Source organism: Anabrus simplex, chromosome X (assembly GCF_040414725.1).
Source record: "Anabrus simplex isolate iqAnaSimp1 chromosome X, ASM4041472v1, whole genome shotgun sequence".
Lineage (NCBI taxonomy): Eukaryota > Metazoa > Arthropoda > Insecta > Orthoptera > Tettigoniidae > Anabrus > Anabrus simplex.
The window spans coordinates 37,919,611-37,942,880 of NC_090279.1; the positions used below are offsets into that span (position 1 = coordinate 37,919,611).

At 38.3% G+C, this 23,270-nt stretch overlaps 1 long non-coding RNA gene across 1 annotated transcript; it reads right to left on the reverse strand.

The window, feature by feature from the left end:
• Positions 1–1,592: 1,592 nt before the first annotated feature.
• On the reverse strand, positions 1,593–17,312 carry LOC136886613 (uncharacterized). The gene is made up of 3 exons (XR_011019057.1): positions 17,186–17,312; positions 13,249–13,344; positions 1,593–1,779 (listed from the first exon to the last, which is right to left on the reverse strand). It is a non-coding gene; the product is annotated as an uncharacterized lncRNA (long non-coding RNA).
• Positions 17,313–23,270: the final 5,958 nt, after the last annotated feature.

Sequence of the window (23,270 nt, forward strand, 5' to 3'; positions counted from 1 at the left end):
CAGCAATATTACAGGTACTATTAATCTCTAGAATTCTAATCTATAAACTCTAATTTTTACAATGTAAAATTTAGAGTAGCAAACATTAAAAATCAACAGCATGTTTCACTTCAGCTCATGTGCTAGTGTCTGTGACTCTGCAGCCGATCAGCTTCTCAAGACCTTAAGTAGCTTTATACAGGTATACCCCTATGAATAATACAGATATTTTAAACACTTCACTATCTCCCTAGTCCCATAACACCATCTTACTTCAAGTTTAGCTCTGAGCCCTACACCATAGCTCATTCCATTTAGCCCTCCTGCCCTTAAGCCATTTAGCCCTTTTGTCCTACAGCCATTTAATCCTTTGGCCTTTTTTGCAGTTTCTCAGCTCCATGACCTAAGGCCACCTTTCAAAGTTACAGCCATATGAATAAAGTGTATATATTAAGCCTTCTACCATTTCCCAAGTCCTATTAAAACAATGTGTGTAGCTGCTATCTTCTTCCAAGAACAGATCCAAAAGCCCCTGGACCATGTCTCAGCTTGTCTAGTTAGCTTATGCCAGAGATCGAATCTGAAACTCGAGTCTGTAATGCCTTTGTAAGGTTAAGCTGGGCACCAAATTCTTGCTTGTTAGCTTAAGCTAGCACCCATGTCCCTGATCACATTGACAGTTGGGTTTAGCTAGGACTCTTGGGCATCAAACTTGAGTCTGTAAAGGTAACACCCTCGTAAGGTTATGCCTACGGCTGAATCCAGTGGCTGTAAAGTTAGGCCAAAAGTTGAATCTGTGCATGTTAGGTTAAGTGTAACAAAGGCTTTTCAGTCTGTCAAACACATAGCAAATACAATGTAAATTAAAACACTAAAAGCATATCTGTAAAACACACACTAACATACAAAGAATGACATGTTTCGTTCTACAAGAACATCCTCAGATTCTATCAAATCACTTAAAATAAGCTTATATATGTACAGTATTGTTTACGTAGCGTAAACTTGTCAATGATAGAGAGATAAGTGATAACATGAAACAGTAATGACAAAAAATAAATTATATACAATTATAATATAGTGAAAAACTTACGTATTTATCTAGACTGCCGATGTTAAGTCTGTAACAGTCTGCAACACAACGGTCCACCTCTGGATTCCTTGTGTTCAGCAATTGGGTGCAGAGTAGTTTGGGGGCAATATATAAACATGCAAGCTATTAAGATAATATTTTATTAGTACAAATAACACAAGTAGTGTTCAAAATCTTTCATTTTGTGTGCTGTGGACGACTGTGCAACAATTACAGGAGTTAGGTGATGTCTTGATGTCTCCATTGAGTATCTTACCAAGTTTTAATACAAGCAATATCTTTGATACTCCAGGTTACAGCTAAAAGTCACTAATTTTAGGTACCTCCAAGATTACTCTCTTCAGTGATAATCCTAGCAGTTTCCATTGCATTCGGTCTCGTCCAACCCAAGCAGTTCCTTTCCAGATGACCACATAGATAGGGACGTCCGCATATGTACTGATTAGTACAAGGAATTTTATATAGTGAAAATAACTCCCTCAATTCATAACAGCAAAGCCACAAAGAACAACTTATACAAAATTCACACTACTGTCCTAGCTATAAGCCACTGCTTGAAATGAATAATTCCTGCAATATACTGCAAGTAGCAATGATACCAACTGCCACACATTAAGTATATTGCAATCTTGGAACAGTATCAGCTGTTGTAAGGCATTGGAACAAAGCCAGATGTAACACAACACCTAGCAGTGCATGACAGTACTCTGTGGAAGACATAGAAACCACATGAAGAAAATGATAATATTCATATAAAAACTACAATGTTTCTAAGGAACTTAAGACTTAATGCTTTAAAATAAGGGGTGTGGTGTTAGTAGTAGTGAATGATTTTTAAGAGGAAGTACAACTACAAAACCAGCCTCTAAAAAAGGGGTGTCTCACTGACATTGACATGACTATATGAAAAATGATCTGAAGACCTTAAAGCCTCACTGGAGGAAAAAATGGTAAACTCCATAAATCCAGTACCTAATAATAATGGAACTGAACATACATTATCATTATAGACTGTTATGCCTTTCAGCGTTCAATCTGCAAGCCTCTGAGAATTTACTAAACGTCGCGACAATCCTCAATTTGCAACTAGTGATGTGGCCTCATTCAGTTCTATACCTTTATCATTAAATCGTTAGAAACCGAGTCTAACCATCGTCATCTTGGTCTCCCTCTACTTCTCTTACCCTCCATAGCAGAGTCCATTATTCTCCTAGGTAACCTATCATCCACTATTTGCATCACATGACCCCATCAATGAAGCCGGTTTGTGCGTACAGCTTCATCCATCGAGTTCATTCCTAAATTAGCCTTTATCTCCTCACTCCGAGTACCCTCCTGCCATTGTTCCCACATGTTTGTACCAGCAATCATTCTTGCTACTTTCATGTCTCTTACTTCTAACTTATGAATAATATATCCCAAGTCCACCCAGCTTTCGCTCCCATGAAGCAAAGTTGGTCTGAAAACAGACCGATGTAAAGATAGTTTCGTCTGGGAGCTGACTTCCTTCTTACAGAATACTGCTGATCGCAACTGCGAGCTCACTGCATTAGCTTTACTACACCTTGATTCAATCTCACTTACTATATTACCATCCTGAGAGAACACACAACCCAAATACTTGAAATTATCGACCTGTTCTAGCTTTGTATCACCAATTTGACATTCAATTCTATTGAATTTCTTACCTACTGACATCAATTTAGTCTTCGAGAGGCTAATTTTCATACCACACTCATTGCACCTATTTTCATGTTCCAAGATATTAGACTGAAGGCTTTCGGCACAGTCTGCCATTCAGACCAAGTCGTCAGCATAGGCCATACTGCTTACTACATTTCTACCTAAGTGAATCGCTCTCTGCCATGTTATACCTTTCAGCAGATGATCCATGTAAACTACGAACAGCAAAGGTGAAAGATTACAGCCTTGTCTAACCCCTGTAAGTACCCTGAACCAAGAACTCATTCTACCATCAATTCTCACTGAAGCACAATTGTCAAAATAAATGCCTTTGATTAATGTTAATAATCTACCCTTAATTCCATAGTCCTCCAGTATAGTGAACATCTTTTCCCTCAGTACCCTGTCATATGCTTTCTATAGATCTACGAAACATAAACACAACTGCCTATTAATCTCGTAGCATTTTTCAATTACCTGGCGCATACTGAAAATCTGATCCTGACAGCCTCTCTGTGGTCTGAAACCACACTGGTTTTCATCCAACTTCCTCTCAACAACTGATCGCACCCTCCCTTCCAAGATGCCAGTGAATACTTTGCCTGGTATACTAATCAATGAGATACCTCGTTAATTGTTGCAATCCTTCCTGTTCCCCTGCTTGTAGATAGGTGCAATTACTGCTTTTGTCCAATCTGAAGGTACCTTACCAACACTCCACGCTAATTTTACTACTCTATGAAGCCATTTCATCCCTGCCTTCCCACTATACTTCACCATTTCAGGTCTAATTTCATCCATTCCTGCTGCCTTATGACAATGGAGTTTTTTAACATCTTTTCCACTTCCTCAAGCATAATTTCACCAACATCATTTTCCTCCTCCCCATGAGCTTGGCTGTTTGTAACACCGCCAGGATGATTTCCTTTTACATTGAGAAGATGTTCAAAATATTCCCTCCACCTCTCCAGTGATTCCCTGGGATCTATTATGAGTTCACCTGAATTACTCAAAACACTGTTCATTTCCTTTTTCCCTCCCTTCCTAAGATTCTGTATTACTATCCAGAAAGGTTTCCCTGCTTCTGACCTAGCCTTTCCAGGTTATTACCAAAATCTTCCCATTACTTCTTTTTGGATTCAACAACTATTTGTGTCACTCTATTTCTCTCATCTATGTACAAATCCCTGTCAGCCTCGGCCCTTGTTTGGAGCCATTTCTGATAAGCCTTCCTTTTACATTTACAGGCTGCTCTCACTTCATCATTCCACCAAGATGTTCGCCTTTTCCCATCTTTACACACAATTGTTCCTAGGCATTCCCTTGCTGTTTCTACTACAGCATCCCTGTATGCCACCCATTCACTTTCTATATCCTGAACCTGCTTACTGTCTACTGTTTGAAACTTCTCACTAATCATATCCATGTACTTCTGTCTAATTTCCTCGTCCTGGAGATTTTCTACCCTTATTCGTTTGGAGACAGATTTCACTTTCTCTACCCTAGGCCTAGAGATAGGGTACTTAGTTCACTACAGATCAGATAGTTGTCTGTATCATCGAAAAATCCACAAAAAATCGTACATTCCTAACAGATTTCCTGAATTCAAAGTCTGTTAAGATATAGTCGATTATGGATCTGGTACCGCTAGCCTCCCATGTGTAGCGGTGAATAGCCTTATGCTTGAAGAATGTATTCGTAACAGCTAAACCCATACTAGCACAGAAGTCCAGCAAACGCTTCCCATTCCCATTAGCTTCCATATCATCCCCACATTTACCAATCACCCCTTCGTATCCTTCAGTTCTATTCCCAACTCTCGCATTGAAATCGCCCATTAGCACTATTCGATCCTTGCTGCTGACCCCGACCACGATGTCACTCAATGCTTCATAATACTTGTCACCTTCATCCTCATCTGCACCCTCACATGGTGAATACAAAGTCGAAGTCAAAGCAAAAGTCATCTCCCTACAGGCCATGAAGGCCCTTGGAGGGGTGGAAGGTAAAGGCTTCCACTATCCGTAACCTCGGCACTTGATGGGGTAGAGGGGTTAGCTCTACGCCCGGCCGCCTTTGCCCCCAGGAATTACCCTGGTACTCATTTTTGGTGTAGGCTGAGTGAACCTCAGGGCCATATGCACCTCCGGAAGTGGAAATCTCATTTCTTAAATTTTACGACTTCCTGACGGGGATTCGAACCCACGTCCTTCCGGGCGAACCGAGCACGCCTTTACCGCCTCGGCCAGGCAGCCCCTACATGGTGAATACACAGACACAATTCTTATCCTAATTCCTCCAACTGACAGGTCTACCCACATCATTCACTCATTTTCATGCCTAACAGAAACTATGTTGCGTGCAATGGTATTCCTGATAAAGAGCCCTACCCCAGACTCTGCCCTCCCCTTTCTAGCACCCGTCAAGTACACTTTATAATCTCCTATCTCTTCCTCATTATCACCCCTTACCCGAATATCACTTACTCCTAGCACATCCAGATGCATCCTCTTTGCTGACTCAGCCAGTTCTACCTTCTTTCTTCCATAAGCCCCATTAATATTGATAGCTCCCCATCGAATTCCATTTCGTTCGCCAAGTAGTATCCAAGGAGTCCCTCGCCTGTCAAATGGGAGAGGGACTCCGTTACTCCCATAGATCCGAGGCTTGCTTAAAATGTTCCGAGCTCAGTAAATTCATGAAGCAGGATGCTACCCTACTTGCACATAGTCCAAGTGAGGATCTCTCCTCTAACGGGTTATGGACCAACGGTGAATTGTATAGCCCTAGCCGCCTGAGCACAAGGAGGGCCACAACTCAGAATATGTCCGAGAGGCCCACTCCCATTCCATAGCAACTGGTATCCCGACTCTCAGGACCACTTACTAGGCCACTCAGCCGTTACCCATAGTTCACGAACTAGGACGTGACTACAGTATCCCACAAACATGAACCAAAGCAAAGAATTATTAAAATCAACAGCATAAGTGAATATGACAAAGATCTGGCTTCTAAAAATGAAATTACCAAGTTTTGATGGAGACATAATGTTGTGACTATATTTCAAGGGCACTTTTACAAATATGATCACTAAAAATTAAGGTCTAAATGGAATGAAAAATTTCAATATATCACTTTGTCCCTGAAAGTTTAGACAAAGAAAACCATAAATACACATTGCCACTATCAAACCCAGTGTCACCATACTATACAACTTAATTCAAAACCACTACCACTGCCCTAAACTGATTGCATCAGAGTATGTGAATCATATCCTTGAATCCACGAATGAGCTGTGCTCCACCCTTTGCATTATAATGAAGTCAGGAAATATTATCTTCATCTGGACAAGTTCACTAGGATTCGTCTCTACCTCGTTTACCCCTTCTACACTGAATGGGCTAATCGGGCCAGATTTAATTTTCAATTGCATTAAGTGATAAAATATGGACTGTATATGCCCAAAACCTTGTGTATTTGTTCATCTCGTTAAGTAGTTACTGACATGATTTAAAAATATTTTTTACTTGCTGACTACTCTAGCTGCTCAATAAATTACATATATGATGTGTCGAATGGACCTATCCATTAATTTCAATGTTGCCCTACGTGCCAGTCACTACAGAAACAATATTCGACTACCTCCACGACTAGGGAGTGCTGCAGTAAGGAATGTAATAATTTGTTCATTGTTTCCATGTTCAAATATGGCTGGTCATCAGCGGTTATGTGAGAAATCTAAACGAAATATATTGTATGAAATTAGTGAGAGTGAACATAAGAGGAAGCTGATGACACATGACTGATCCTTATTTTGTGTTTCCCAAAAAATCTGATGATGAGGATCATGTTTCTGTCGATAGAGGAAAATGACAGGCTCCAAGTATCCGATAATGAACTACACGATGAGATTTACTCTGTACAAGAAGAAGTGTACATATCTCCAAATGGAAAAAACAACCCTACTGACAATAACGTGTAGGGTATGTTCAACATAAACAGTGGAACCCCTATGTAACGTATTTAGAGGGACCTGATTTTTTAACCGTAAATGAGGGTTTACTCGAAATCGAGGTTTCAGTAGGAAGCACACACATTCCAGAGATCCTTGCCTGTATTAACATAAATTGCTTACACAATGACAGCAATAACAGAACGAGATATCTACACCACACACTCTACTGTAGTTACAGTTTGTTCTTCATTTTGACAAATTTATGACAACTGCTTTTTACGTCAACTGTTCTGCATCTCTAAAGGATCTACAAGATCCTACTAGCATTGATATACACTTCAATTATATTAACTTGTATTATATATTTTTGCATCTGAACCTTTTACAGGCTTGTTCTTTAAGCTATTCACCGAGTTTCGTCGGTATTTATAAGCACAGTGCCGGACATTGTGCATGTTGTGCTGATCTTCAGGAGTTAGCATCTTCCTTTATTTTTAAACGACTTGTCTTTGACGTCTACACAATTTTGGGACTTTAAATTTATTAAATTGTGTTGTGACTTCGTGCCTGGCAGTGTTTGCATGCCTGTTCAATGAACTGTTCACCTCTTTTCGTAAACATTTTAGAGCACAGTGCCAGACATTGCGTGTGTTGTGCTACTCCTCAAGGACATGTGCCTTGCTATATAAAAGTGACTGATCTTCGAATTCATCTGTTTTTTATGATTTTAAATCACGCAGTGCTAATCCCTATTGTCTTATATTGCTTGTGGAAATGCTTTTGCGAATGATTTATCCTTTAATTTTTTGTTTTTTTATGCAATGCTTTTGTATTTTTAATCAGCTGATGATGACCCAGATTGGTGCTCGAAACTGCTACCGCTTTTAAACAAATAAAAATGTAACACTACATTTCTTACTTACTAGTACTGAATAGGTTGATCCACTTCATTTCTAGTTTTCAATTTAATTGTAGAAGTATTGTAAAGAAAGGAATCGAATTAAGTAATTTAATAGATACAGCATATACATAACAGATTTTGTAATAGGAGTTGAATCATGGCTGAGAAATGATATAATGGATGCATATATATTCTCATGGAACTGAAGTGTGCATTGTAGAGACAGGATAGGAATGGTAGGAGGGGGAGTATTCATTCTGGTGAAAGATGAATTTGTAAGCTATGAAGAAGTTAAAGATGACAAACATGAAATTCTATGTGTAAGGCCCATCTCTAAAGATAAAAGGCAACTTGATGTCTTTGGAGTGTACAGACTGGGAAAGGGTAGTGCTGACACTGATACAGAATTATTTGATAAGATAATCACCTATGTTGGAAACGATAAGGAAAGGAATATGATAGTAGCAGGTGATCTCAATTTACCAAATGTCAATTGGGAAGGTAAGCCAAACGACAGGAAGCATGAACAACAAATGCTAAGTAAGTTAATATGGGAAGAGCAGCTGATTCAGAAAGTGATAAAACCAACTAGAGGGAAAAATATCCTAGATGTGGTGCTGGTAAAACCAGATGAGCTCTATAGAGAAATTGAAGTAATAGTTGGTATTAGTGATCATGAAGCTGTTTTTGTCGTAGATAAAAATAAATGTGAAAGAAAGGAAGCTATTAAAATTAGGACTATAAGGCAGTACCATATGGCTGACAAAACAGGCAGGAGGGAGTTTTTTAAAAGTAACTATGATCGGTGGAAAACGGTAATTAAAAATGTGACCAGACTCTGGGATGGGTTTAAAGCAATTGTTGAGGAATGTGAAAGTAGGTTTGTACCTGTAATGGTGGTAAGGAATGGAAAAGATCCACTGTATTATAACAGAGAAGTAAAGACACTAAGAAGGAGGTGCAGGTTAGAAAGATATAGCTGTGGAATTAAGGAGAAATTGAAGGAACTTACTAGGAAATTGAATCTAGCAAAGAAGTCAGCTAAAGATAACATGATGGCAAGCATAATTGGCAGTCAAACAAATTTTAATGAAAAATGGAAGAGTATGAATAGGTACTTTAAGGCAGAAACTGGTTCCAAGAAGGACATTCCAGGAATAATTAATGAAAAGGGGGAGTGTGTATTTGAAGGTCTTCAAAAGGCAGAAGTATTCAGTCAGAAGTATGTAAAGACTGTTGTTTAAAAGGATAATGTCCAGATAGAGGAGGTGACTAATACTAAAGAAGTATTAACATTTACCTATGATGGACATGACATTTACAGTAAGATACAAAAGTTGAAAACTAGATAAGCGGCTGGAATTGATAAGATTTCTGGGGATATACTGAAGGCAATGGGTTGGGATATAGTACCATATCTGAAGTACTTATTTGATTATTGTCTGCATGAAGGAGCTCTACCAAATGAATGGAGAGTTGCTATAGTAGCTCCTGTGTATAAAGGGAAGGGAGATAGACATAAAGCTGAAAATTATAGGCCAGTCAGTTTTACATGCATTGCATGTAAGCTTTGGGAAAGCATTCTTTCTGATTATATTAGACATGTTTGCAAAATTGATAACTGGTTTGACAGAAGGCAGTTTGGGTTTAGGAAAGGTTATTCCACTGAAGCTCAACTTGTAGGATTCCAGCAAGATATAGCAGATATCATAGATTCAAGAGGTCAAATGAACTGTATTGTGATTGACCTATCAAAGGCATTTGATAGGGTAGATCATAGGGCACTACTGGCAAAAATGAGTGCAATTGGACTAGAAAAAAGATTGACTGAAAGGATGGCTATATTTCTAGAAAATAGAACTCAGAGAATTAGAGTAGGTGAAGCTCCACCTGACCCTGTAATAATTAAGAGGGGAATTCCTCAAGGCAGTATCATTGGACCTTTATGTTTTCTGATATATATATCAACAATATGTGTAAAGGAGTGGAATCAGAGATAAGGCTGTTTGCAGATGATGTTATTCTATACAGAATAATAAATAAGTAATAAGACTGTGAGCAACTGCAAAATGACCTTGATAATGTTGTGAGATAGACAGTAGGCAATGGTATAATGATAAACAGGGTTAAAAGTCAGGTTGTGAATTTCACAAACAGGGAAAGTCCTCTCTGTTCTAATTACTGCATTGATGGTGTGAATGTTCCTTTTGGGGATCATTGTAAGTAGCCAGGTGTTAATATAAGGAAAGATGTTCATTGGGGTGATCACATAAATATGATTGTTTATAATGGGTACAGACCTCTGCACATGGTTATGAGGATATTTAGGGGTTGTAGTAAGGATGTAAAGGAGAGGGCAGATACGTCTCTGGTAAGACCCCAACTAGAGTATGGTTCCAGTGTATGGGACCCTCAACAGGATTACTTGATTCAAAAACTGGAAGAAATCCAAAGAAAAGCAGCTCAATTTTTTCTGGGTGATTTCTGACAAAAGAGTAGCATTACAAAAATGTTGTAAAGTTCGGGCTGAGAAGATTTGGGAGAAAGGAGACGAGCTGCTCGACTAAGTGATACACAATACCAACATAAATTGTCCGTTATTGGACATTATAAATTTTAGTGCTAACTCATTCCTGGTTGCAAGTGTTTCGACCCCGTGTGCTATTAAGGGTTATAAATTTCATGTTGTTGGTCCGTATTGAACTGAGAATAACATATGAGTAAACAACACAGTAAAGGTTTCAACCTATTCAGATCTTTGCTTTGATGTGGCTGATGATGACCTCTAGATGGGTCGAAACTCGTTCCATGTAACTTTAAAATATTGTGAATATATTTTGTATTGAATAGGTGGAAACCTTTACTGTGTTGTTTACTCATATGCCCGTGTGCTATGTTGGGCTGATCAGTTGGTACATAGCACACCCACCAAGACGCATGGCTTGTGCATACCATGGAGGCTACTGCGTAGGCTACTTAGAGCCACCGGCAGTGCCAATGCACTATGAGAGACTTTGTCTCATTACCAAAAAATTGATGCCTGCTTGGCCATCAGTTGATATAGATGTTGATTCCCATAAGGAACCTGAAATATTTGTCTGAATGAGTAAATGAGCCCAACAGAGCACATGGGGCAAAATGCTGACAACCAGGAATGAGTTAGTTGTAATGTCCAATAAAGGAACATTAATGTTGGTTTTTATAAATTTACTCATTTGGACAAACATTTCAGGTTCCCTATGGAATCAACATCTATATCATAAGGTGTACGTTCTGAGCTGTCAGTGGAGGGATGATATGGATTGACATCAGTAGACGAATATGTCTGAGTGATGTCTTTAAATTATGAATGATCACAATATGAAGACAAAGCTGGAATTCAAGAGGATGAATTCGTGTAAATATTCGTTTATACGAAGGGGAGTTGGGGAAAGGAATAACTAACCAAGGGAAATGTTCAATAAATTTCCAATTCCTTTGTGATCATTTAAGGAAAGGTTAGGAGAACAACAGATATGGTATCTGCCACCTGGCCGACTGCCCTAAATTCAGATCAGTAGTGAGTGATTGAAACCCCGGAAAAAAAAACACTCTTCAGCGCAACTGCAGGCATGGGACTGAAATGGCATATCATCCCTCCTACAGCACCACACTTTGGTGGAATCTGTGAAGCAGCTGTTAAGAGTCTTATATATTGCTCCAAAAGAGTGATGGATTCTTATTGCTTCATCAATAAAGAATAGACCACTTTTACAAAACATACATCCCCTCGCTATAGTTAAATGAAGACCCTTTTGACACTTCTTTCCTAACTACATCCCATTTCCTTATAGGAGAGCCAATTACTACTCCCCTGATCATGATTATACTTCCTCTCTCATCAGTAACTTGCCCAGATGGGCTAACCCAGAACTCCTGGAAGAGCTTGTCAAAGGAATATCTCAATAAATGGGCAATGAAATACTCCATAGCATCATGCTCACACTGAAAGAAGCCGACACGCATGCTTTGCAATGGATGATGGCAGTGATTAAATGTGTATCCCGGTAGTGACGGATTAATTCATGAAATGAATGTTCAGGTAAGTAATGGTGAACATACAATGGCTATTCGCAAACACTATCCCTTACGAAGTATGAAAGAGAAAGGCAAGATCACTCTTGAAGAGCTTATTTATTCACTGCAAGTTTAAGTAATATTATAAGTCACAATGGACGAGTAACACCACAGACAACATTTTTTTTTTACAACTGGCTTAACATCGCAGCAACACATATCGGTCTTATGGCGACAATGGGAAAGGAAGGGGCTAGGAGTGGGAAGGAAGCGGCCGTGGCGTTCAGTAAGGTAAAGACCCAGCATTTGCCTGGTGTAAAAATGGGAAACCACGGAAAACCATCCTCAGGGCCGCCGACAGTGGGGTTTGAACCCACTGCAAGCTCACAACTGCGCGACCCTAACTGCACTGCCAACTCGCCTGGTAAGCTGACAACATTCAGAAAAATAACAATGTTTTTCACTTGCCACATGATGGCTACAATGTGTGTAGCATATAAGTGAATGCTCACAATAAGCAAGCATCACCTTCAACTTTTATCTACAAATAATTGTATTATCTAGAAATTAATAATTAATATAATCAATAAAATTACAAAGGTGTTTCAATTGGAAGCAACTAATAAAATATCCAGTAACAAAAGAATGTATCTTATAGAAAATCTGTGTTTGAAATATTTAAGTAGTGAAAAGTATCAGTAGGAATCATACCAGCTCCCAAATGATATACAGTAGAGGTCTTTGGAGCAATCCTAACTGCTACACAGTACATAACGCAAGATCGTGGAACAACTTGAAGGAAAAGTAAAAATTAGGTAAGTAAACAGTCAATTTCATGAAAAAAGTATATTTTCCGTAGGCCTATCAATTGTATGCATTGAAATGAAGAGTCAAACACTGATATCTGTTAAGCCATTTTCTATCTACTGTATTTACGTGAATAATTCCTGGATATTTTTATTTTTTAAATTTTAGGCACAAAATTTGGGTGCAGGTTTTACTTGCGTCAAGATTTTCAACACACTACGGGGTCACGTAGTTTTCATACAGTGTTTTAGACGTGGAGTGTGATGAATTTTTAAGTAATTTAGGAAAAGATTCTAGTAGTGAAAGAGACAAGGAATCTTCCAATCTACAGCAAATCAACCCCACTGCAAGTTCAGATTAATTAAATACTTGTCACGTAAGAAGGACTACATGCTAATTTTCATGACATATATTTTATAGCAGTGATTATGCACTTTTATCCACTCTAATATGTTCAGGCAAGGTAGCTACATCCGTCATGTTCATATTTGCACAAAGACAACGTGTCATCATCGCCATAAGACCTATCTGTGTCGGTGAGACGTTAAGCAAGTAGCAAAAAAAAAAAAAAAGACCAGGCGGAACTCAAGGAGTCATATACAATTTTGTTTGTGCCTATGTTACTCCTTCAATGCAAGTAATTTTAGTTCATTTCATATTTTCAAAATGATCCTTCCTAAAATGAAGGTGCGGGGATTATTCGGTGGCAGGGATTATTCGCGTAATACGGTATTTTTGTTACTTGACGATGGGTCATCAAATTATGCACATTACCTCAAGTGAGCTTTCCTGTGTTGGCCCTGGCTCTGTTAACTCTGATTTGGCTTCTTTCTTCAGAGCTATCACTCCTGATACATGTTCAATATTTTCCTGTGGAAAGTCAGATATATTAGGTATGCACATAACAGACATCTACAAATCTAGTCAGCAACAAATGAGTATGATAAAGCATTACCTGACAGTTACTTTCAAAATTTCACTAATGTTTAAGGAAGGTTTTTACCGGCAGAGGATTGTTAAAACCAAAGGTTGTACTGAGAATGGTGTTGATATCCTTGATCACTCCTTATGTTAGAAAAAAGGATCAGACTGAGAACCAAATATAAAATGAGAAACGTTTCCTAGCCATTACAGAAGATATCCTACTGGCCATGGAATTGAGGCCGTCTCACACACAATTTGGGAGTAAGCTGCCACAGACATAAAAAGTAAATTGCATGAACTGTTGTCATAAGTCCAATCATATCAATCAAATCTTAGAGATTGTTTGAACCACTTCCAGGTGTTAAAACTGTTCTAAATCATTTTTCTTCTCAGCACAGAGTCTGTTTACAGAAAGATTTTTAAAAAAATTGAAATATTTGAATCACATTCTCTACTCCGGTTTTGCTGAGCTCACAGGGGCTACATAAATCATTGAGATAGTTCTGTTTCAAACAGCATATTTCAATGCTTCCAAGTGTAAAAAGAAGAAAACAAACATGAAAGAAGCAGGCTTATCACAGTCATATACCAGGGAAAGATGTAGCCCAAATTCAATGACACTAAACACAAAATGTTATACTACTAAGGGGATGTTATGTTGTGTTCCATGAAGAAATGTGGGGATGAGAACACCATCAGTAGAGAGTCAACAATGTTGGAGTGTACATCTGCAGTTTCAGGAGCTCTTTCATGATCTACAATAAGACATTGAAATTTCTCACTTGGATTCATAAAACCTCGTTGGCAATAAAGATGAGGGCGAGGGACGTTCTAATATAAGTTCATTTACTAATAAAAACGAATTATAGTAAGTTACACAATTCTAGAATATACCGACTTAACCCATTCAATATACAAGAAAGAGAACAGTGGCTGAACTAAGAAAAGAAAGAAAAATGATGCACAAAATGACAAAATGAAATAATGACAAAGGGAAAGAAAAGTTAATTTTTTATGTTCCTTACATCCTGAGAGTGTTGGAGCCCTCTAAGAAGAGGCATATTAAATAAAATTTTCTCAAAAAATCATGTATTCTAGAGTTATGCAGGGTTCTATAAGTAACATAGACACAGACCTGTATGTGAGAAATAAAATAATCTAATCACTATTCTGCCTTCCTAAATGAATTCAAAGTCTGAGCAAAATACTTATTATGAGAGAAATTACATTCAGATTTTCAGCTATTTTATCTCTCGTATGCCATACACAAATCTGCTCTTTCCTTAACACATATATCTTCCAGCAGATTGTGGATGTGAGAGTAACCCAGAGTAATCACACCTGTGTTGACATCCTGTTTGATGATGCTTCTTGCTTTAAGGGGCCTAACATCGAAGGTCATCGGCCCAACACTCTGTTTAGTAGACTGGTTTGATGATGATGATGATGATGCTTGTTGTTTAAAGGGCATAACATCTAGGTCATCGGCCCTTAATGGTACGAAATGAGACGAAATGAAATTACAATTTAAAAGTAAAATAATCACCCAATGACCAAAATTCAAAACGTGATGAAGAACGAATGGATGAATATGAATTTAAAACAATTATTGGATCCGACCTGCAATGCCTCACCTTCCCAGAAACTATATTACAGACCAAGGGACTCCTACCAAACCACGATCCTGAATCAATGATGCTTGTTGTATAAAGGGTTTCTATATCCAGGTCAACGGTCCCTCATAATGGCATTTAATGCTAGTAAAGTAGAACCTTGTCATTTCTCAAGTTGCGGTACTAATCAAAGGTAGCGTAAACTCACGGTGTTCCAACAACTTATGGTACTACTTACAAGTAATGTACATCGTACAGGTAAAATAGACCTACGGTGTTTCTCACATAATGGTGACACTCATAGGCAAAGCAAACCCATGGAGCACCTCACGTAGGTGTACTAATCACAAGGACTAGTACTATCCTGTGGTGTTCCTCAAATAATGGGTACAAATCACGGGCAATGTTGACCAAAAGTGACGCTCATAAAATGATACTAATCATAGGCGATGCCCAGATCCGTGGTGTTTCTCACATAATGGTACAAATCACAGGCAACATAAGCCCGTTATGTTCCGCATATAGTGGTACTAAATACAGGCACTGGAAACCCATAGTGAGCCACGCTCTGCTGCTACTAATCACAAACCTATTGTGTACCTCACATAGTGGTACTACTTGCAAGTAAAGGCGACCCATGGCTTACCCAGGTGATGGTACTAATCACAAGTAGTTTCATGTTTCTAATTCAATCATCCCTTGGTTGCCCCATTTAGTCACCTCTTACGACAGGCAGGGGATACTGTGGATCTATTCTTCATCTGCATCCCAACCCACAGGGGGTAGAGAGAGAAAAGAAAACCTCAACAAGCACACAATTATTCTGAGAGCAGCGTGCATTAGTTGCAGAATTTTAGCTTTAAGCAACTCTTGGGCAATATACAGTCTATAAATTAGCAGTTCACGCTGTTTGCAATAGATTATTACTGTCAAGTCACAGTTATTCATTGAATATCTCTCTTCCAACATTCAAGGTTTTCAAAGACTCTGAGGTGCCACAATGATGTGTAGGAATTCACTTTCTTGCCAGTATAACTACATACATGTTCTGGGATAACTCAGCTTCTTCAAATACCTCTAAACCGAACGTGAATCACACTCACTAACACGAAATTAGAATGTCATCAGTTTACCCTCTGAGCTATCAGATGAAGAGCCACAGAAGTGAAAGTTACACACTCAGAAGATTGCAATGGACTGTGACTAGAGTAGCAACAGATAGAGCACGGAAAGATGATGAAAATCATGCTTCTTCTAAATAATTTTCACTGCATCTCCACCTTCATCAGGGTGTTTGCTTTAGACAAGCTACACTCACAGTAAACTGCCAAGGCAGAATTTTAATACGTGCTCACCCAACATTAGTGACAATATAAAAAAGTTTAAATGATGCAAATCTTACCTGGAATTTCTTTTGAAGGAAAAATATGTTCACCATGAGAGCCATGGACCTACTGGCCAGAACCTAATTCAATCTAGCACCCACCATTTTCCATCACTTCAGCAACTACTAGCACTGCAATTGGCTGACATATGATAGGAAATGATGACAATCCAACAAAGATTCCATTACCAAACCAAGCAGAATAAAGACATTACCACACACCCTCCATAAATCAGTTTAAATAACCAACAGACAATAGACAGTCGGTCAAAGGGTACTTAACACATGAAATGCCCTGAAGCCTCAATCTTGAGACACAGCCTATCACAACTTCATCACTAGATGGACCTAACCAAGGTTCCTTCACTATCAAGCCCACAACATTAATTCAGCTTTTTGCCACTATCAAACATAGAATGCACTGCCAGCTCCCTCTTAAATGCTAGAGGCCAATTGTCCACTCGGCAGCAATTATCTGGGAGCTTATGCCACCAGAAGCCCTTTCCTTGTCCCATGAACAATGCTTTTGTCACTAGCTGGACCCATAGATGTACATCAATACTGTTGTTTCTAGTTCGTGAGAGTTGGCAGCTTTGTGTAGCACACTGTGGCATACTCTCAGACAAAGAAACAAAACTGAGACATACCACGCTTACATGCCCAAGCAGCAAAAGATGACTGCTGACGTTAATATTGGGGAAGCACATAGTAAATTATGCCCCTGCCAACTTTATTCAGCCAGTAAGGGTTAAATTCTGACCTCCATAAAGTTATGTGGAATGAGACTTACAAGTGATGCATTTGTTGTTCCTTCAAGCCAGACTGGTTCCTCCTTGATCTTTATTTGCAAGTCCATTTCACACTGCAACTGAAGCAGTTAGAAGTTACTGGGGTTTATGATTTCTTCCAATGATGTTACACTGAAACACAGACCAGAAAAATGTATTACCTTATTGTTACTTAGGTTATTTTTCAACAGACTAAACAACAAGCTTGTAATTTTACATGACTCTCAATATCATGATCATACAAAAAAGCCCAAAAATTTAACATGCCTGTGGATTTCGTGAATATACCTATAGGACCACAAGTTTTCTATGACTGATACTATGATCAGAGCTAAGGACCTCCAGTTTTACATGACTTCAAATACAGTTATCACTTCCATACAAAATATAAGTTAACATGTCTGTCAATATCGAGATCATAGTCAAAGGATCCCTAGTTTTACATGACACCTTATATCGTATTCATAGGTATATAACATACAGTTTTACATGGAAGTGAAACCACAGCAAGATGGGTTTTCTTGTTAAAAATCAAACATACATTGATTGTGATCAAAATGCACAAAACTTCTTCAAAATTCAGTGACTATTCCATTTGCATATCATTCTGATCACCCGGGTCCATATCTTGGAATCTTCGTACCATTGTTATCTTCTGCACTTTGATTCACAACTAACTGAACAAGATCAAAGTGCCTTGAGATCTGTTCTATCAAAATTTTCCTTCTTAGCATCAAATTCTCTCAAACTGTTCTCCTCTCATCAAGCTGATTCACTATCTCTTTATTTCTAACATGTTCTATCCATCTGATCTTCAGCAACTTCTGATAACACGGCATTTGAAAGGCTTCAACTCTGTTTTTCTCAGCACCAGTTATTATCCATGTTTCACTTCCATGCAGTGCCGTACTCCACACTCAGTGTAACATCAATTTTAAGTTCTTCAATGCATTGAATCTAAGGAACACGATGGAGGAAAGATAGGAGTTTAGGTAGGATTTAGTGATGACATTTTTAGATATTGAGAAGGCGTACGAAAGTGTACCAGGGCAAGCGGTCTTTGATAGATTGATAAAGAAGAAGGGAGGGAGAGGAGGAGAACCAATTATAAAAGCCATAAACAAAAAGTAAGTAGTAAGACGACTATGACAGGACAAACAAACTGGTTCGAAGTAGAAATAGGACTTCAACAAGGATGTGTATCATCCCCTCTACTCTACATTACAATGATAGATGAAACAAAAAATGGAAAGCAAACAGACAAAGGCCTTACTCTTTGTAGATGACATAGTAGTATGGAGAGAAAATGAAATGGAAGTACAAGAACAAGATATTGTATAGAATTAGGAGCTAGAGGTATATGGAATGCACATAAGTGTGGAGAGGTATATGATAGCAGTGGTGATGAGAGGTAACAGAGAAAGAAGTGGGAATATTGAAGTAAATGGAAGACCATTAGAAGTTGTGGAAAGCTTCAAGTATTTGGGGAGAGTAATTGCAGAAGATGGGAAAATAAATTAAGAAATTGGAAAGATAATTGAACAAGCCAATGAGTTCTATCGATGTGCGAGATCTATAGTCTGGAACTCGGACGTCCCTAAGGAATGAAAGAAAATGTTGCACCCTATGTATTACACACCAATTTTGACATATGCATCAGGCACATAGACAACAGCAAACTATGATGAAAGCAGAATCCAAGAGGCCAAGATGAAATTCCTTAGAGGAATAATAGGAAGGATATGAAGGGATAAAGTCAGAAACATAGAAATCAGGGAAAGAATTGGATTCCCTAAACTTGTTACCTTTTATGTTTTTAGCATAGATCAGTTCTAAAACACGATTTCTCAAAAAAAGGAGAGGAGAGTCTCCCTCAATCATATGACAGAGCACAATGTTTACGTGTCAGGCCAAACAGAGTGGAAGAGTGCACGAGGCAATGCGCAGTTAGTCGCGCAGAACACAAATCAAGGCCCTTCCCGAGAGGTATTCCGTAGTAGGAGCATATGAATAAAAAGGGGACACCAAACAAATAAAAAGCCCAAGGGATCAGGTTTTAAGAATCATGACATATATTGTAGCAACATCAAAAGAAAGCTTATAAACATGATACATGGCAATGAAACTCATAATCTTTGGTATTGGTCAGGTACTGGAATAGTAGACATGTTAGAAGATTAAGTTAAAAAAAATAAGGTGTATGTACAAGTACTTTGTGAGAATATGGACAGATGACTACATTCAAATAGTTACAATGGTAACAATATCGTAGCAAGGGCGTACCCCAAATATACATCAAAAAAATATTACTAGTGGAACGATACATTCAGTAAACATTGGGATAGCAATGCATAGAAACCACCACACTGATATATCACAATATTTAATCTCCCGAATACGAATTTCATTTAACTAGAAGAATAAGTTGACATTAATTTTAAAACCATTAAATAGAAAGAACACCTATGAAAATTTGCAGACCATTACTAATCTTTCTAGTGCATTTTTAATTTCTCATAGAAGAAGAAGAATAGGAAGTAACAAGGGCATACACCGGTAGAAAGAGATGTAGGGAAAATGGATAAAGAAAAAAAAAAAAAACACAGGTGAGGGCATTAAGGGAACAGGCAGGGATCAGGCTGCAAAAACCCGTTGAAGGTTAAGTTCATTTCAACACACGATGTAAGGTTCCAGCTCGCTTATTGGTCCGGCAAGGAAAACTCCCCAATCACAGTTGTCAATGTTCACAGAAATGAAGGAAGTGCTCCATAGTGTAAGTAAAGTCCAAAAAAGGGCCGAAATTTTACAAGCTTGATATTTGTAACAAAGTCTGTGAGGAGCTAGAAAGAATATCAACATGAATATGTAAAATAAAACATGAGTCTGCTCACCCAGCGAGACGTAGAAGGTTTGCACATATGTTAAATAAGTCAGCACGGACCAGCTGCGGACGATATAAAACTCCCACTACTTACAGTAGCATAATGCACACACTTGATGGCCGATCAAGGCGAAACGGCAAGTTTATATAGGCCCGAGAGCCAGGCGTGGAATGTGCGGGAACAATGATGACGTCAGGGGGTGGCGGGGAATGGATAGCAAGCACACACACAGTCGTGAGGCAGACAAGGCAACAGATGGATGGAAAGCGTAGCAGTCCAATGTCACTAGAAGGAAGGGATGAATATGCACAAGGTAAGAAAACATATATATCGGGAGCACATTACAAACTGCAAGACATGATAGAGACCAATAAGCTGAAATGGTATGGACACATGATGAGAATGGGACAGGGTAGAGTTCCAGAGAGTGATTACAGAGAAAATAATAGGAGAAAGACATCAGGGAATGCCCAGAAATACGTGGATGAATACGGGGAAAGAGAGTACAGACAAGAGAGGAGTAAAAGTAGAACAAAAATATTGGAAAAAAGAAGGGAGTTGTGGAGAGACAGAAAAATGAGGAGGTCCTTAATTCATAACTCTACCCAAAGGAATGGAAATGGAAAATGAAGAAGAATCTGTTGAAATGAAGACAAAAATTTATTCAACACTTCTACCAGCTCATTTCATCGAACCTTTACTTATGTGCACTTTCTTTATTTGTCTGTGCATGTCATGTTTTATGACACAACCGAGGGTTGGTTAACACATCACCCCTTGAAGGGAGTTCTGTGTCATACAACTGGTTTAAATGTTTAGCAGTTTATTCCCCACATGGTATGAAACCAGTCTGTGTTGAATACATCGAGTGGTGCCTAACTGAATTCATTTCAGCCAATAACAGTGCTTGTTTGTGATATTTTACTGTAAAAGTAAACATAATGTAGCCTACACATGTAACATGAGCTCGTTCCTGTGGCCAATTGCGTTGATTCTTACTCATTGCCAGGTAACAGATTTCTATGGAAACACATATCTATTCAGGATACTATGATCAATTGTATTTTGTATATTGCAACGTAGGGGACACTAGGCCTACTTGTTCTGGCCTTCACTGGTTATTCTATTAATATATTCCTGATTTCACTTTCAAGTAACTACCTTTTACAGTTTCCAGAGCCACAATATGTTCTTGAAGATTTTTCTTCCATTCCTGCTACTGCTTTAATATTGCCCTAAAAAGTCGAAGCGAAAGTGCTAGGATTAAGAAGGTAGCGGCGTTAAATACGGTAAGGTTAATTAACGAGAAAATGGGGAAACCACGGAAACGATTTTCAGGGCTGTCTATCCTGGGATTCAAACCCATGCAAACTCACCGCCACACGCCCAAGAAGAAGATCTCTTACACACCAATAAATCAGGAAATATCTTACGAAAGAGAGGCAGTCTAATGTTAACTAAAACATCAGGAGTAAATACCGGATATAGCTGTTGTGGGATAAGGATGTGATACAGAAGAATCTCCATAACAACACTGATATACCAAGAAATCTACATATGGAGATATTTTCATACATATCCTACATGGGACAACTCTCAAGATTTCGAACACTACCGGTACTAAAATCTTTCGCAGCCTACAGTGTAAAGAACAACCAAACATTCATAGCGCCACTTTTAAATCGCACACAGAGGCAAATAACACATCAACACAATAATTAAAATTATACCGATACACTATCTTGTAACTTCTTTCCGAAACGAATATCCGCAATTCTTCACCTCATTCCTCATTTCAATAAATTTAGATATCCGATATATTGCTACAACACACGATTTGCCGGTACTTGTAACGCAAAGGCCAGGAGGTTTCAAAAAGAAAGCTAGTTATATGCTTATACATTTTTAATGCTTAAGTAAAAATAAAATTAAGAAAATTAAAAATATGTATAATGCTGAAACTGAGAAACATTAGCATTAACCTTTAACGGTTCTCAATTGAGATCTATAAGTTTGGCAAAAGTAAATTACTGAAACTTAAACATTACCGACTATAAGTGTAAAGTGATAGAAATTCCTCAAAGAAGAAAATCTGAAACACAATTAACGGCATAAGCTGTACAACTGGTTAACACGCGCCTGATACAACAACATACCTCACACTTCGAGACAAAACCTGATAATAATAATAATAATAATAATAATAATAATAATAATAATAATAATAATAATAATAATAATAATAATAATAATAATAATAATAATAATAATAATACTTTATTAACGGTAATACCATTTTAATGTATTCTACAGTTTATTAGGTCATCAGCCAAGAGGCTGGTTAGACCCTCAAATAGCACTACCAAAGGCTTTGCAGTTATAGGGAAACCGCAAAAACCAATGGCAGAGCCTAAATTAGGCGTACTAGGCAGGATGAGGAGTGAGGTAGTTTGCCATTGCTAATCACTTAAAACAAACTCTTGAAGAACGGATTTGATTTGTATCAGTCAGTAGAAGAGGCTGAATTTAGGAAAGGATGTATTACCAGTGACAACTCCCGAATATATGACACTTATTGAAAAGTTCACTGTGCGCCATAGAGAATGAGTAAAAGTCCACTCTGAACGTTATTTTTCACTTCTGTATTCATCGGCTGCCACAAAGATTGCTGGGATTTCCACGCTAGCGCCTCTGACCGTCGTAGGCCGTAACTAAAATTACCGGGCGGGCGATTTAAATCGTTTAGCGCGTCAGGTCCCCAGGTTCTCATTCTCCCCCCACTCTTCAATATATTCATTTCTTTCATATCTTTTTTCTTTTCTTTCTTTCTGTTACCTTTTTCTGAAATACTTCATTCTGAACATTGAAAGCACCTGGAGGTTTGCCTGTGCTTCATTATTATTTTGCTGGAGAAAAGAAGTTTACCAGCCTGTGCTGCTTATTATAATATTACTTTTATTAATTTACAAAGCCATGAAGGAAGGGAGTGACCGGTCTGGCCTCTGCAGCTCTTTTTTTTTTTTTTTTTTTGTGCTGAGGGAAAAAGAAGCCAACTGACAAAGGGAGGAAGGAAGGAAAGAAGTGACCAGAAGGTGAATGGGATTGACAATCCTTATCTTGAATTAAGAACTACGACAGAAATAGACGCTAACATCACCTCGTATGTCAGTCCTCTTAACACTATCCAAGCCAACCTCAACAGTCA